Here is a 15,730-nt window from a genome sequence, read left to right on the forward strand (position 1 = left end):
GGAAAACTTCCATAACGTGGTGAAGGAAATACACATACAAGTTCCCAAAGAGTCCCAAACAAAATGAATCTCAAGAGGTCCGTATCAAGAACATCATAATTAAAATGCCAGTGGTTAAAGACAAAAAGAGAATCTTAAAAGCAGCAAGAGAAAAGCAGTTAGTTTTTAGAAGGGAGATTCCCCTAAGAATATAAGTTGATTTCTCAACATAAACTTTACAGAAGGGATTGGGAGGAAATGCTCTAAGTGACAGAAAGCAAAGACCTACATATGCCAACAGTTTCAAAAATCTGAAAGAAATGAATACATTTCTAGAAGCATACAATCTTTGAAGACTGAACAAAGAAGAAAAAGAAAATCTGAACAGTCTGATAACTACTAACAAAATCAAATCTGTAATTAAAAAATTCTCCCACAAACAAAAGTCTTGGACCAGATAGCTTCACAGGTGCATTTTACCCAACATTCAAAAAAAGAATTAACAACTATCCTTCTCAAGTTATTCCGAAATATTCAAGAAAGTGGAAGGATTCCAAGTTCATTTTACAAGTCCACTATTAGCCTGATTCCAAAACCAGATAAAGACATTACAAGAAAACTACAGGCTGATATTCCTGATGAACATAGATGTAAAAATCCTCAACAAAATATTAGCAAACCGAATTCAGCAATACATTAAAAAGATCATATACCATGATCAAGTGGGATTTATTACTCAAATGCAAGGTTGGTTCAATATGAGCAAATCATTTAATGTGATATATTATCTAAAAAAAAAAGATACAAATCATATGATCATATCAATAGATGCAGAAAAACATTTGACAAAACTCAGCATCCATTTATAATAAAAGTTCTCAGCAAAGTGGGAATAGACGGAATATACTTGAACATAATAAAGGTCATATATAACAAACCAACAGCTAACATCATACTCAACAGGGAAAAGCTAAGAGCATTCTCATTCAGGTCAGGAACAGTAAAAGGATGCCCACTTCACCACTTTTACTCAACATAGTATTGGAAGTCCTAGCTACAGCAATCATACATGAGAAAAAATAAAAGGTATTAAAATTAGAAAGAAAGAAGTAGAACTGACATTATTTGCAGATCACCTGATAATATATAGAGAGAATCCTTAAAATTCCATTAAAAGTTATTAGAATTTATAAATGAATTTGCTAAAGTAGCAAAATTCAAAAGTAGTATCCAAATAGCAGTTGAATTTCTATACACCATAACGAATTGTCAGAAAGAAAAATTAAGAAAACAATCCAATTTACAATTGTATCAAAAAATAAATACCTAAGAATAAATTTACCAGAGGTAAAGGACTTATACTGAGAAAATTATAAGACATTGAAGAATAATATTGAAGAAGATACAAATAAATGGAAGTATATATTATGCTCATGGATAAGAATAATTAACATTGTTAAAATGTCCATACTACCTAAAGCAAACTATACATTCAATGCAATTCTTATCAAAATGCCAACAGCACTCTTCACAGAACTCAAATAATCCTAAAATTTATATGAAACCACAAAAGACTCTGAATAGACAAAACCATCTTGAGAAAGAAGAACAAAGTTGGAGGTATCTCAATACCTGATATCAAAATTTACTACAAGGTTATAGTAATCAAAACAGCATTGTACTGGTAAAAACAAACAAACAAAAACAGACATAGTTCAATGGAAGAGAAGGGAGAGCCCACAAATAAACCCATGCCTATATGATCATTTAATCTATGACAAACAAGGCAAAAATATGCAATGGGGTAAAGACAGTCTGTTCAATAAATAGTGCTGGGAAAACTGGATAGATACATGCAAAAAAATGAAACTAGACCACTTTTCACACCATATACATGAATAAGTTCAAAATGAATTCAAAGACTTTAAATGTGAGACCCAGACCATAAAATTCCTAGAAGAAAACATAGGCAGTAAACTCTCAGACATTGCTCTTAGTAGTAATATTTTTTTTCTTTTCTGTTATGTCACCTTGAGCAAGGGAAACAAAAGAAAAAAATAAACTAATGGGACTACATCAAACTAAACATTTTTTGCACAGCAAAGGAAACCATTAACAAAATGGAGGTGTCAGATGGGCCTGTCCTCCAACTGTGGCCTCCCCTTCTCCACAGTCTTGGTTGGGCTATATGGGCTGGCTGGACTGTGAGTGACTTCTGATGCAGATTCTCAAGATGAGAGAGGCTGGAGCTGGGGGTGGAAAGCCAATTGCCACAAAGGTACTCAACTCCCAAATCCAGGACAAAGAAGGCAGACAGTCTTCTTTGTAATTCCACCAGTCAGTGGCAAATATTTTAAAGCCAGGCTTGGCTGCCAGATGGCGAGGGATTAAAGGGAGTACTCTCCCTAGCTCTCTGTTCTCTAGGGCAGCCAGATAAATGAAAAGTCTCCAGGGAGGTATAAAGGATGTTTAGATGGCCCTTATATTCCAGATTTGGAACTTCGAAAAGACATTTAAATCAAATGTTATTGAGATGGATTGGGTTATGAAACATAATGGTCCAAATGGCACTAGTGATGGGACAGTACAACTTCGAGGATTGCCACTTGGTTGCAGCAAAGAGGAAATAGATCAGTTCTTTCAAGGTATATTGAGATCCTCAGAAGTAGCAAGAGTGAAATCAAAGGATTTTATGATCCACCAAGAAGATTGCTAGACCAGCAATCGAAACCATATGATAGACCAATAGAAAGAAAAAGAGGTTATTATGGAGCTGGGCATAGAAGTTATGGACATTTTGATGACTCTGGGGGCCATAATATTTATGGTTATGGAAATGATGGCTTTGATGACAGAATGAAAGATGGAAAAGGTATGGGAGAACATGCATGGCTATGTTAAAATGCTCCACCAGCTATGGTGGAGCTGGTGATGCAAGTTCAGGTTTTCATGGTGTTCATTTTGTACACATGAGAGGATTGTGTTTTTGTGCAACTGAAAATGACATTACTAATTTCTTCTCACCTTAGTGATATCCAATAAAAGTGCATTTTGATATTGGAGTTGATGGCAGAGGATCAGGAGAAGCAGATAAAGAGTTTGTGACACATGAAGATGCAGTAGCTGCCATGTCTAAAGATAAGAATAACATGTAACACTGATACATTGAACTCTTCTTGAATTCTACTCCCAGAGGCAGCTCTAGAATGGGAAGTTCTGGAATGGGAGCCTATCACAGAGATTGAATGGTAAATCAGTAAGGTTATGGATCTGTTGGAATAATAAGAAGGGGAAACAATTACAGTGGAGGCTATGGTACTCCTGATGGCTTGGGAGATTGTGGTCATGGTGGTGGAGGCAGTGAAGGTTACTATGGGCAAGGTGGTATGAGTGGAGGTGGATGGCATGGGATGTATTAAAGCATAACCACCAACGTAAGAGTCCTGACAATAGCATCTGGTTTACTAGATTTTCTTACAGATTTAATTTCTTTTTTATTTTAAGAACTTTCTAATAACTGAAGGAATGTGTTTCAAAATATTATTTGGCAAAGCAACAGACTATGATGGGAAAATCTGGTTTCTGTAGGTTTTATTTGTTGCATACTTTGACTTAAAATTAATTTTTATGTTCAAAAATGGAAAGACATAAATATGTGTATATATTGAATATATATTATATATAATATATTATATATGTAATATTATTCAGCCAATAAAAGGAAGGGAATTCTGTCATTTGTGAAAACATGAATGAATCTCAAGGCATTACGCTAACTGAAATATATATAAGACAGTGAAAAACAAAACTTGTATTCTCCCACTCATATGTGGAACCTAAATTTTTTTTTTTTTTTTAATGAAATTATAGAAACAGAGTAGATTGGTGGTTGCCAGGGGCTAAGTGGAAGGGAGAAAATGGATGAAAGGGGTCAAAGAATATAAACATCCAGTTAAAGATGAATAAGCTCTAAGTATCTAATGTGCAGCATAATGACTATAGGTAACAATACTGTATTGTATTCATACTTGAAAATTGCTAATAAATTACACCTTAAAAATTCTAACCACACACATTTAAAAAAATAATAGTGGGATGCCATTATCAAAATGGCGGTGTGAAGTGAGCCTCTATAAAGCTTCCCTGGAATTTACAACTAATCGAACAACAATAACTCCACAAAGGACTCCCTGCACAGCAGACAGTCAAGACGAAGAGGCCCACTACTGAATTCACCCAAAAGTGGGCGAATCTCATGAGTGTGGGAGGAGAGAAGGGAGAAATGCGGAGACGGAGCCATGCGGACCAAGACGCAGACCGAGCTCAATGCTCTGAGCTCCCTGCATCCCGGAACTACTGCAGCTGCGGGAGAGGGAAAAACTCGGACTGCTACGGCTCCGCTTATGGCCCACAGAGCTGAGGGGGCAGCATATAACATGGCTGAACCCAACGCTCACAGCAGAGACCTCGGAGAAAAGACTGAGAGAAGAAGGCTGAAAATGGTGGTTTAAACCCACATTGCAACAGAAAACGGAAGCCTTAGGCACTGAGACTAGCTGCCCACTCCCAGAGCTCACCCCCCCCACCTGCCCAGTGGTAGAAGTGGAACAGTAGCAGTGTCAGATCAAAAGAACAGAATATTTGCTGTTCTGAGAACTGTGGATCGCAGACACAGATTCGCAGCCCAACTAGTTCCAGGAGAGGGGAGGGAGCTGTGGAAGCAGGACTGGCTGTGGTGGTGGTCGCCGCCATTGCTCTGGACCACCTCTCACAACTCATCCCGCCCCTGGCCCCACCTATATGGGAGGATCCCTGCAGGAGTAAACAGAACTACTGAAAAATACGGGCTCTGAATCTGGTGCAGGAAGAGCTTTGGAAAGCTCTATGCATACCAACCGGGACACTGCGCCCTGTGACCCAGACAAACAATTAACAGAGGACAAGCCCGTCTCCCAGGGAATCCCTCCATTGTGTGAAAAGCTGAAATAGTGCAGAGAAAACATAGCACTACCGTGTGAGAGAGAAAAAAAAAGATGCAGTCGGAGAGAAAATAAAACATTCTACCAACAAGTACTGGAAAACCAAATAAAGACCTCTTCCTATCAACCTGTTGCAGAAGTCATTCCTGTAGATGTCTAGGAAGAGAAATAATAAATCAGTAATTTCCATGAATAACCAAGGCAAAAAGACAGCTCAGAAAGAGAGTGAAAAGTCTTCAGAAAAGGAACTTAAAGTTATGGAAATATGTGACTTAAACGACAGAGAATTCAAGATTACCATATTGAAAAAACTCAACGAGATGCAAGAAAACACAGAAAGGCAGTTTAATGAACTCAGAAACACAATCAAAGAACAACATGAGCATTTTACGAAAGAGATTGAATTCTTAAAAAGGAACCAAATAGAATTTCTGGAGATTAAGAACTAAATAGAAGAAATTAAGAATGAAATAACCAGCTTAGGTAGTAGACTTGACCAGATGGAGGAAAGAATCAGTGACATCGAAGATAGAAACCTGGAAAGGACACTGATGGAAGAAGAAAGAGACTTGAGACATAAAAGAAATGAAAGAACTCTACAAGAACTTTCTGACTCCATCAGAAAGAACGATATAAGAATAATGGGCATACCAGAAGGAGAAGAAAGAGAAGGGAACAGAGAATATATTCAAATTGTTGATGAGAACTTCCCAAACTTGTGGACAGAACTGGATCCTCGAATCCAAGAAGCAAATAGAACACCTAATTACCTCCATCCAACAGGCCTTCTCCAAAGCACATTGTATCAAAGCTGTCTAAAATCAACAACAAAGAAAGAATCCTCAAGGCAGCCAGGGAAAAGAAGACGATAACCTACAAAGGAAAGCCCATTAGATTATCATCAGATTTTTCAGCAGAAAATCTGCAAGCCAGGAGGGAGTAGAACCAAATATTCAAACTATTGAAAGAGAGAAATTATGAGCCAAAAATAATATATCCAGCAAAGATATCCTTTAGATATGAAGGAGGAATAAAGACCTTTCCAGACATACAGAAGCTGAGGGTAATTTCTAATACACGACATGCACTACAAGACATACTAAAGGAGGCTATTCGACCACCATCAAGAGGGACAATTTGTGGCAACCAAAACATAAAAAAGGGGAGAATAAAGGCCTGAAATGGAATATGGGAATGGAGAAAGTAAGCGTGCGGAAGAAAATGGAATACTCTAAATATCAAACTTTCTTTTACATAAACTTAAGGGTAACCACTCAAAAAAATTCCAGAACTGAAATATATACTGTGATAAAAGAAGAAACAGAGAGAAACATCATAGAATACCACTACACAGAAATAATAGACAACAACAAAAAGGCAAAGAAACAATGGAGACACAGCCTTACCAGAAAACTAAAGATAGAAAGACAGCAAATCCTCACATATCGATAATCACCATAAATGTAAACTGACTGAACTCACCAATAAAAAGGCACAGAGTAGCAGATTGGATCAAAAAACTAAACCCAACCATATGCTGTCTCCAAGAGACACATCTCAGGTACAAGGACAAGCACAGACTCAAAGTGAAAGAGTGTAAATTGACACTCCAAGCAAATGGTACCCAGAGAAAATCAGGTGCAGCCATAATGATATCAGATGAAACACACTTCAGGCTGAAAAAGATAACAAGAGACAAAGATGGTCATTTCATAATGGTAAAGGGGACTATACAACAAGAAGAAACAACAGTCATCAATATGTATGCCCCCAATCAGGGAGCACTGAAATATACCAAGCAACTACTAACAGAACTAAAGGGAGAAATTGACCAAAACACAATTATACTAGGGGAACTAAACACATCATTGACAGCTATGGATAGATCAACCAAACAGAAAATAAATAACGAATAAGCAGCCCTAAATGACACATTAGATGAAATGGACATAATTGACATATATAGAGCACTTCATTCTAAAACATCAGACTATACATTTTTTTTTAATGTACATGGAACATTCTCAAGGATAGACCATATATTGGGACATAAAATCAGCCTCAGCAAATTTAAGAAGATTGAAATCATACCAAGCATATTCTCTGATCACAAGGCTTTGAAATTGGATATCAACTACAAAACGAAAGCAAGGAAAAACACAAATACATGGAGATTAAACAACATAATTTTAAAGAACAACTGGGTCAAAGAAGAAATTAGAGCAGAGATCAAAAGATACATAGAAACAAATGACAATGAAAATACATCCTACCAAAATTTTTGGGATGCAGGGAAAGCAGTTATAAGAGGGAAATTTATATCATTTCAGGCCTATCTCATGAAACAAGAAAAATCCCAAATAAATAACCTCATGTTACACCTCAAAAACTAGAAAAAGAAGAACAAGTGAGACCCAAGGTCAGAAGAAGAAAGGAGATAACAAAAATCAGAGCAGAACTAAATGAAATAGAGAACAAAAGGACAATAGAAAAAATTAATGTGACAAAGAGCTGGTTCTTTGAAAAGATTAACAAAATTGACAAACCCTTGGCTAGACTCACTAAGAAAAACAGAAAAGACACTAATAAACAAAATCAGAAAAGAAAAAGGGGAAGTTATCACGGACACCACAGAAATACAGATGATCATCCAAGAATACTATGAAAGACTATACACCACCAAATTCAATAACCTAGAAGAAATGGACAAGTTCTTAGAAACATATAGCCTTCCAAGGCTGAACCATGAAGAACTGGAAAATCTAAACAGACAGATCACTAGTAAGGAAATTGAGTCAGTCATCCAAAACCTTCCGAAAAGCAAAAGTCGGGGACCAGATGGCTTCACTAGTGAATTCTACCAAACCTTCAAAGAGGATCTAATACCAATCCTGCTCAAACTGTTCCAAAAAATTGCAGAAGGGACAGTACTCCCTAACTCCTTTTATGAGGCCAACATTACCCTGATGCCAAAACCTGGTAAAGACAACACAAAAAAAGAGAACTACAGACCCATATCTCTGATGAATACAGATGCAAAAATCCTAAACAAAATTCTAGCAAATCGAATACAACAATGCATTAAAAAGATTATTCATCACAACCAAGTAGGGTTCATCCCTGGGGCACAAGGATGGTTCAACATCTGCAAATCTATCAATGTGATATATTGCGTAAACCAAATAAAGGACAAAAATCATATGATTATATCAATTGATCCAGAAAAAGCATTTGACAAGATACAACATCCATTTATGATTAAAACACTTAATAAAATGGGTATAAAAGGAAAATACCTTAACTTAATAAAGGCCATATATGACAAACCCTTAGCTAATCTCATAATTAATGGTGAAAAACTGAAGCCCTTTGCTCTACGTTCAGGAACACGACAGGGCTGTCCCCTATCACCTCTGCTTTTCAACGTAATGTTGGAAGCCCTTGCCAGAGCAATCAGGCAAGAGAAAGAAATAAAAGGCATCCAAATTGAGAATGAAGAAGTTAAATTATCACTCTTTGCAGATGACGTGATGCTATATGTAGACAAACCTAAAGACTCTACCAAAAAGCTATTAGAAAAAAATCAACGAATACAGTAAAGTTGCTGGCTACAAAATCAACGTACAAAAGTCCATTGCATTCCTATATATTAATAATGAAATCTCAGAAAAAGAAATACAAAAAACAATTCCTTTTGCAATTGCAGCAAAAAGAATAAAATATCTAGGAATAAACTTAACCAAGGATGTGAAAGACCTACATGATGAAAACTATAAGACATTTTTGAAAGAAATTGAAGAAGACACAAAGAAATGGAAAGACATTCCGTGCTCATGGATTGGAAGAATCAACAGTTAAAATGCCCATATTACCCAAAGCAATATACAGATTTAATGCTATCCCCATCAAAATCCCAATGGCATCTTTTAAAGAAATAGAACAAAAATCATCAGATTTGTTTGGAACTACAAAAGACCCCGAATAGCCAAAGCAATCTTAAGAAAAAAGAACAATACTGGAGGTATCACATTCCCTGACTTTAGCTTGTATTACAGGGCTACTGTGGGGACAGAGCCCCAAAAAGCAGTTTCCAAGCTCTCGGCCTCACATAGAAAGGTGCTGGCTCAGGTAGTAAATGGCCATCAACTGTGATCAAATGGCCATCAGCTGTGGCTAGTTGGCCATCAGCTGTAACCAGTGAGCCGTTGGCCACTAATATAACTGCCGTGGCTAGGCTAGCAAAAAAAATGGTGACTAGCAAGAAGATGGTGGCTGAGCCTGCAAGCGGCACAGTGAGGGTTGAGAATTGTGTTGCTCCTTGTTCCTGTGTCTCCAACCCAGCTGCCACTGAGAGTATAGTGCCATGACTCCCCTCCCTATAGCTCCGTGGGTGTTCCTTTTTGGCCTCACCATATCCTGCATTCTTGTGTGGGGAGTGGGACCAGAGACCCCGCCGGACGCCCTGCACGACACATGGCGCAGCGAGCAGGGTCCCCTGTACGACAGCTACAATAATCAAAACACCATGGTATTGGCAGAAAAACAGACACATAGACCAATGGAATAGAATTGAGAACCCAGAAATAAAACCACATAAATATGGACAGATAAGTTTTGACTAAGAATCTAAAAACATACACTGGAGGAAAGACAGCCTCTTCAATAAATGGTGCTGGGAGAATTGGATAGCCACGTGCAAAAGAATGAAACTGGACTGCTATCTGTCACCATGTACCAAAATTAATTCAAAATGGATCAAAGACTTAAGCATAAGACCTGACACAATAAACTGCATAGAATAAAACATAAGTACTAAACTTATGGAGCTTGGGTTAAAAGAGTATTTTATGAATTTGACTCCAAAGGCAAGGGAAGTAAAAGCTAAAATAAACGAATGGGACTATATGAAACTTAAAAGCTTCTGCACAGCAAAAGAAACCATTGACAAAATAAAGGGGTAACCAACTGAATGGGAGAAGATTTTTGCAAACAGTGCCTCCGATAAGGGGCTAATATCCAAAATATACAAGGAACTCATGAAACTCAACAACAAAAAAACAAACAACCCAATTGAAAAATGGACAGAGGACCTGAAGAGACATTTCTCCAAAGAGGACATACAAATGGCAAATAGATGTATGAAAAAATGCTCAACATCACTAATCATCAGAGAAATACAAATAAAAACCATAATGAGATATCACCTCACCCCAGTCAGAATGGCTATCATCAACAAGACAAATAGTAATAAGTGTTGGAGAGGCTGTGGAGGAAAAGGAACCCTCATACACTGTTGGTGGGAATGTAGACTGGTGCAGCCGTTATGGAAGGCAGTGTAGTGGTTCCTCAAAAAATTACGAATTGAATTACCATATGACCCAGCAATCCCTCTCCTGGGTATCTACCCAAAAAATCTGAAAATGTTTATCCATAAAGACACGTGTGCTCCAATGTTCATTGTAGCTTTGTTTACGGTGGCCAAGTCATGGAAACAACCAAAATGTCCTTCGATAGATGAATGGATAAAGAAGTTGTGGTATATATACACAATGGAATAACATCTGGCATCTGGCGGTAAAAAAAGATGATATAGGAACATTTGTGACAACATGGATGGATCTTGAGCGTATAATGCTCAGCGAAATAAGTCAGAAAGAAAAAGCAGAGAACCATATGATTTCACTAATATGTGGTATATAAACCAAAAACAACAAAAGAACAAGACAAACAAATGAAAAACAAAAACTCATGGGCACAGACAATAGTTTAGTGGTTACCAGAGGGTACGGGGGTGGGAGTCGGGAGATGAGGGTAAGGGGGAACAAATATATGGTGATGGAAGGAGAACTGACTCTGGGTGGTGAACACATGATGGGATTTATAGATGATGTAATACAGAATTGTACACCTGAAATCTATGTAATTTTACTAACAATTGTCACCCCAATAAATATAAAAAATGAAATAAAAATAATAGTGGGAGGTGATGGATGTGTTAACTTACATTATTGTGATTGTCATTTTGCAAAATATACATACTTCATATTCACATATGATTTAAACTTATACAATGTTACATCAATTATATCCCAATAAAACTGAAAAAAATATACATCATTAGCTATTTGGAGTCATTTAAAACTCAATTTCATTTAGTTTGCTATATATAATGCAAGTTTTAAAAAATTATAGATATTTAAAGAGGGAGAAAGCATTTTGCCAGAAATATTGTGAGCTTAAGAATGCAGCAGAAAACTTGAACATAATCATTTTAAAATACATGATTTTATTTGATGAAAACATAAATTTTAGTTGTGTAAAGCATTATAGTGTTGGTATGCAAAATTCAATATAAATGTATGAATCTATTTTATACAGTTTAGCACCTGTATATATTAACATATCAAAACATATCAGAAGCAAGTATTATCCAAGATATAAAGTAAAAGGAAAAAAGTCAGTAAAAACACATATTTAAACATAAATCAAAATCAACTTTTTAAATTTAAGATATATACTTGAGGTCAATGCAGCAAAGTTTGCTTATATTTAGATTAACTGTCAATTTTTAAAAATAAGTTATCCTCTCTTTCATAGAACATACTATTTAATGAAAATATAGTTCATAATGACAAACCAATGTAACTCAACTGAGTTTTTTCTTTCAACAGGTAGACAAAATTATTCAAGAAAAATTCTTCCTGGTACATTGTAATTAAAATTCTGGATAAAACATACAAATTAAGTTGACTTCAAAGTAAGTGGATACCCTGAAAAACATAAATAAGAAAAATGTGGAAGTCAACAGACGTGTACAATCTTGAAATTAAAATATCAAGGAATAAATTTAACAAGGGTGGTAAAAGAACCATACTGGAAGAATTATAAGACATTGAAGAAATAAGTTGAAAAAGATTCAAATAATAGAAGCATATACTGTGCTTATGGATAGGTCGAATTACCATCAATAGAATGTCCCTACTAAAAAAAATAAAATGAAAAAGGTCCACACTACCTAAAGCAATCTATAAATTCAATGCAATGCCTATCAAAAGCAATGGTATTTTTTGCAGACCTTGAGCAAATATCCTAAAATTGATATAACACCACAAAGACATTGAATAGCATAAGCAATCTTGAGAAAGAAGAACAAAGTTGGAGGTATAATGTTACCTGATACCAAACTATGCTACAAGGCTATAGTAATCAAAACAGCTTGATATTGGCATACAAATAAACACATAGCTCAATAGAACAGAATAGAGAATCCAGATAAACCCACATCTATGAGGTCATTTATTCTAAGACAAAGGAGGCAAGAATATACATTGGAATAAAGGCAGTCTAGTCAATAAATGGTATTGGGGAAACTAGACAGACACATGCAAAAAAAAAAAAAAAAAAAGAAAAACAATCATATAGAAAATACCACATAGAAAAACACCATATAGAAAAACAATCACAATGGATTTAAAACCATAAAAAGCCTAAAACCCATAAAATCCCAGAAGAAAACATAGACAGTAAACTCTCTGACATCATACTTAGCAATTATTTTTTTGGTAAATTCCTTGGGTGAAGGAAACAAAAGAGAAAAAAAATGGGATTATGTCAAAATAAAAAACATTTTTGCACAGCAAAGGAAACCATCATGAAAATGAAAAGAAAACCTACTGAATGGGAAAAGATATTTGCCAAAGATACATCTGATAAGGGGTTACTATCCAAAATACATAGAGAACTCATACAACTAAACACCTAAAAACAAACATTCCAATTAAAAAAATGGGCAGATGACCAGAACAGACATTTCTCCAAAGAGGACTTACAGATAGTCAATAAACACATGAAAAGATGCTCAACTTCACTAATTATCAAAAAAAAAAAAAAAAGCAAATAAAAACCACAATGAGATATCACCTCACAACTGTCAGAATGGCTATCATCAATAAATCAACAAACAGCAAGTGTTGGCAATGATGTGCACTATTGGTGGGATTGCAAATTCGTGAAGCCACTATAGAAAACATTATTGAGGTTCCTCAAAAAATTAAAAAACATAACTACCATATGACCCAGCAATTCCACTTGTGGGCATTTCTCTGAAGAAAGGCAGACACTAATTTGAAAAGATATATGCATCTCTATATTCACTGCAGCATTATTTACAATAGCCAAGATATGGAAGCAACCTAAGTGTGCCCATCAACTGATAATTTGATTTTTAAAAAAAGTGAGATTATATGAGTGTGTATATTTATTTATGAATATTACTCAGCCATAAAAAATGATGAAGCCTTACCATTTGCAACAATTTGGGTGGACCTAGAGGGTATTATGCTAAGTGAAATAAGTCAGACAGAGAAAGACAAACACCATATGATTTTACTTATACGTGGAATCTTAAAAAAGGAAATTAACATACAAAACAGAAACAATCTCATAGATACAGAGAACAAAATGGTTTATAGATGGGAGGGGAGTTGGGGAGTTTGGTGAAAGAGATGAAGGGACTAAGAAGTACAAATAGGCTGGTACTGAGCAGTCATAGGGATGTAAATTACAGCACAGGGAATGTAGTCAATAATATTGTAATAACTATGTATAGTCAAGTGGGTCATAAACTTAATGTGGGAATCACCTTATAAGTTATATAGATGTCTAACAACTATGTTGTAACACCTCAAAGTACTATAATATTGAATTTTAACTGTAATTGAAAGTAAAAAATAAATAAAATAAGAAGCCATTTGTGAAGAAATATTACATGAACATAATAATAAAGTAATCTGCAGAAACTGACAATATTGGAAGTTATACAGAATCATAATTGTAAATACCACCACATTTTAATCAGCAACTGTGAAACACAAAATGATCAGATATAATATGCTTAAATAATTGAAAGGTCAATTGGAAAAGAAACTGTAAGAATAAAAATTATCAAAATGTACATGATAGATTTGAAAAAGACTAAAACAAATCTTATGAAAATTCGTTTTATAGTCAAAGCACAGAAACAATTTTTATTATAGTGTTTCTGACTTGGATATATATATATATATATATATATATATATATATATATATATATATATATATTAGTTTAGTTTCAGGTGTACATAGCAATGTAAAAGTTAGATATTTATGGGGTGGCCAGTTAGCTTAGTTGGTTAGAGCATGGTGCTCTAAACAACAAGGTTGCAGGTTCAATCCCCACATACGCCACTCTGAGCTGTGCCCTCCACAACTATATTGAAACAACTACTTGACTTGGAGCTGATGGGTTCTGGAAAAACACACTTAAAATAAATAAATTTTTTTTAAAAAGTTAGATATTTATAACCCTCACAAAGTGATAACCCTCCCAATCTACTACCCCTCTAACATTGTATATCGCTGTTACAATACCATTGACTATATTTCCTATGCTGTACTTTACATCCTGTGAAAATATATATATTTGACTTTCAATAAACAATCTTATGAAAATGAAATACATAATAAATTATATATTAATAAAAAATTAAACATTAGAATCAGGGATTTAGGTAGTTTCTAGTAAATATTCAGAAATTGTAATTAAAAAATAAAAGAAAACAGATTTTTAAGTTATGAAAGTTAAAGCACTAAGATACATCTAGTCTGAGTCTGGAAGGTAAGACTACAGAGACTGGCAAAAACCAATATCTGAAAGGACAATAACTGGGACTTTTCTAGAGTCAATGTCCCCAGTTTTGAGAAGATCATCAGTTTCAAGAAGATCATCATATCTCAAGAACTATAACAGGGGAAAGATACTATTTAAAGAGGTAATTGTTAATAATTTTCCAAAATTGTTGAAATCACCTCCCCTCAGATTAAGGAAAACTAAAGTAATAGAGATAAGTAAAACGTCACAAAGTACCATAAAGAAACTATAATAGTAATAACAAAAAGAAATTTTAAGTCAGTCATAGGCAAGAAATAAGTTGACAACATTGTATCCTTTTTCCCCTTGGAAAGTATGAAAACCGTAAAAGGGGAATTAAACCATAGAAGAACAAAAAGAAAATAGCTGTCAAATCTGAATTTCCAGACACATTAATTTTTTTTAAAAAAGGACAAGAACAAGCAACATTTTTATATGAGCAAAAATTAAGACAAAGTGTTGGCAAATGACCTTCATTAAAATATATCCTAAAAGTGCTTTGTTCTGCTTTTGCATAGGAAGTAAAAAAATCTACACACACACACACACACACACACACACACACACACACACACAGACACATAGAGACACACACATGCTCAAGATAAACAAAAACAGGGAATATGGTAGCATTTAGACTCAGAAGAAACTATAAACATGGCATGATGCAATCCTGAATGTGACAATCTTATTCCCTCCAAAGACCCTTCGTAACTATCATGACTGTTCAAATAAGTGACCCCTCTTTAAATGTTGAAATTCTTACACATCTTGACTTCTAGCATTGAAGTCCTTTCTAGGCACTGCACAGAACAAAGATTTGCCTCATAGATGCTTAGTGATTTATTGATGATTTTTGATCATCTGGAACATTATAGAATAATATATTTTCTTAATGACATCATGAATTTTGTGACATTATACTCTAGCACTTATAATTTTTTCACTGTTTTTATTACAATATAAAACAAAACCACAGGGTTTTCTGTTACATGTGAAAATCTTCAGACATCAACTAGACTTAGATAGATTGATACAAACTGAACCAAAATACTGAGCTATTTGAGTGTACTTATCACAAA

General features: G+C 35.0%; 1 long non-coding RNA gene and 1 pseudogene across 2 annotated transcripts in view; one reads left to right on the plus strand and one right to left on the minus strand.

The window, feature by feature from the left end:
* Positions 1 to 15,730, minus strand: part of LOC117034027 (uncharacterized) — a 329,606-nt gene that overhangs the window by 76,737 nt on the left and 237,139 nt on the right. The gene's annotated exons all lie outside the window — the stretch shown is intronic.
* LOC117034026 (heterogeneous nuclear ribonucleoprotein H3-like) lies at positions 2,513 to 3,398 on the plus strand (annotated as a pseudogene).

Source organism: Rhinolophus ferrumequinum, chromosome 14 (assembly GCF_004115265.2).
Source record: "Rhinolophus ferrumequinum isolate MPI-CBG mRhiFer1 chromosome 14, mRhiFer1_v1.p, whole genome shotgun sequence".
Classification (NCBI taxonomy): domain Eukaryota; kingdom Metazoa; phylum Chordata; class Mammalia; order Chiroptera; family Rhinolophidae; genus Rhinolophus; species Rhinolophus ferrumequinum.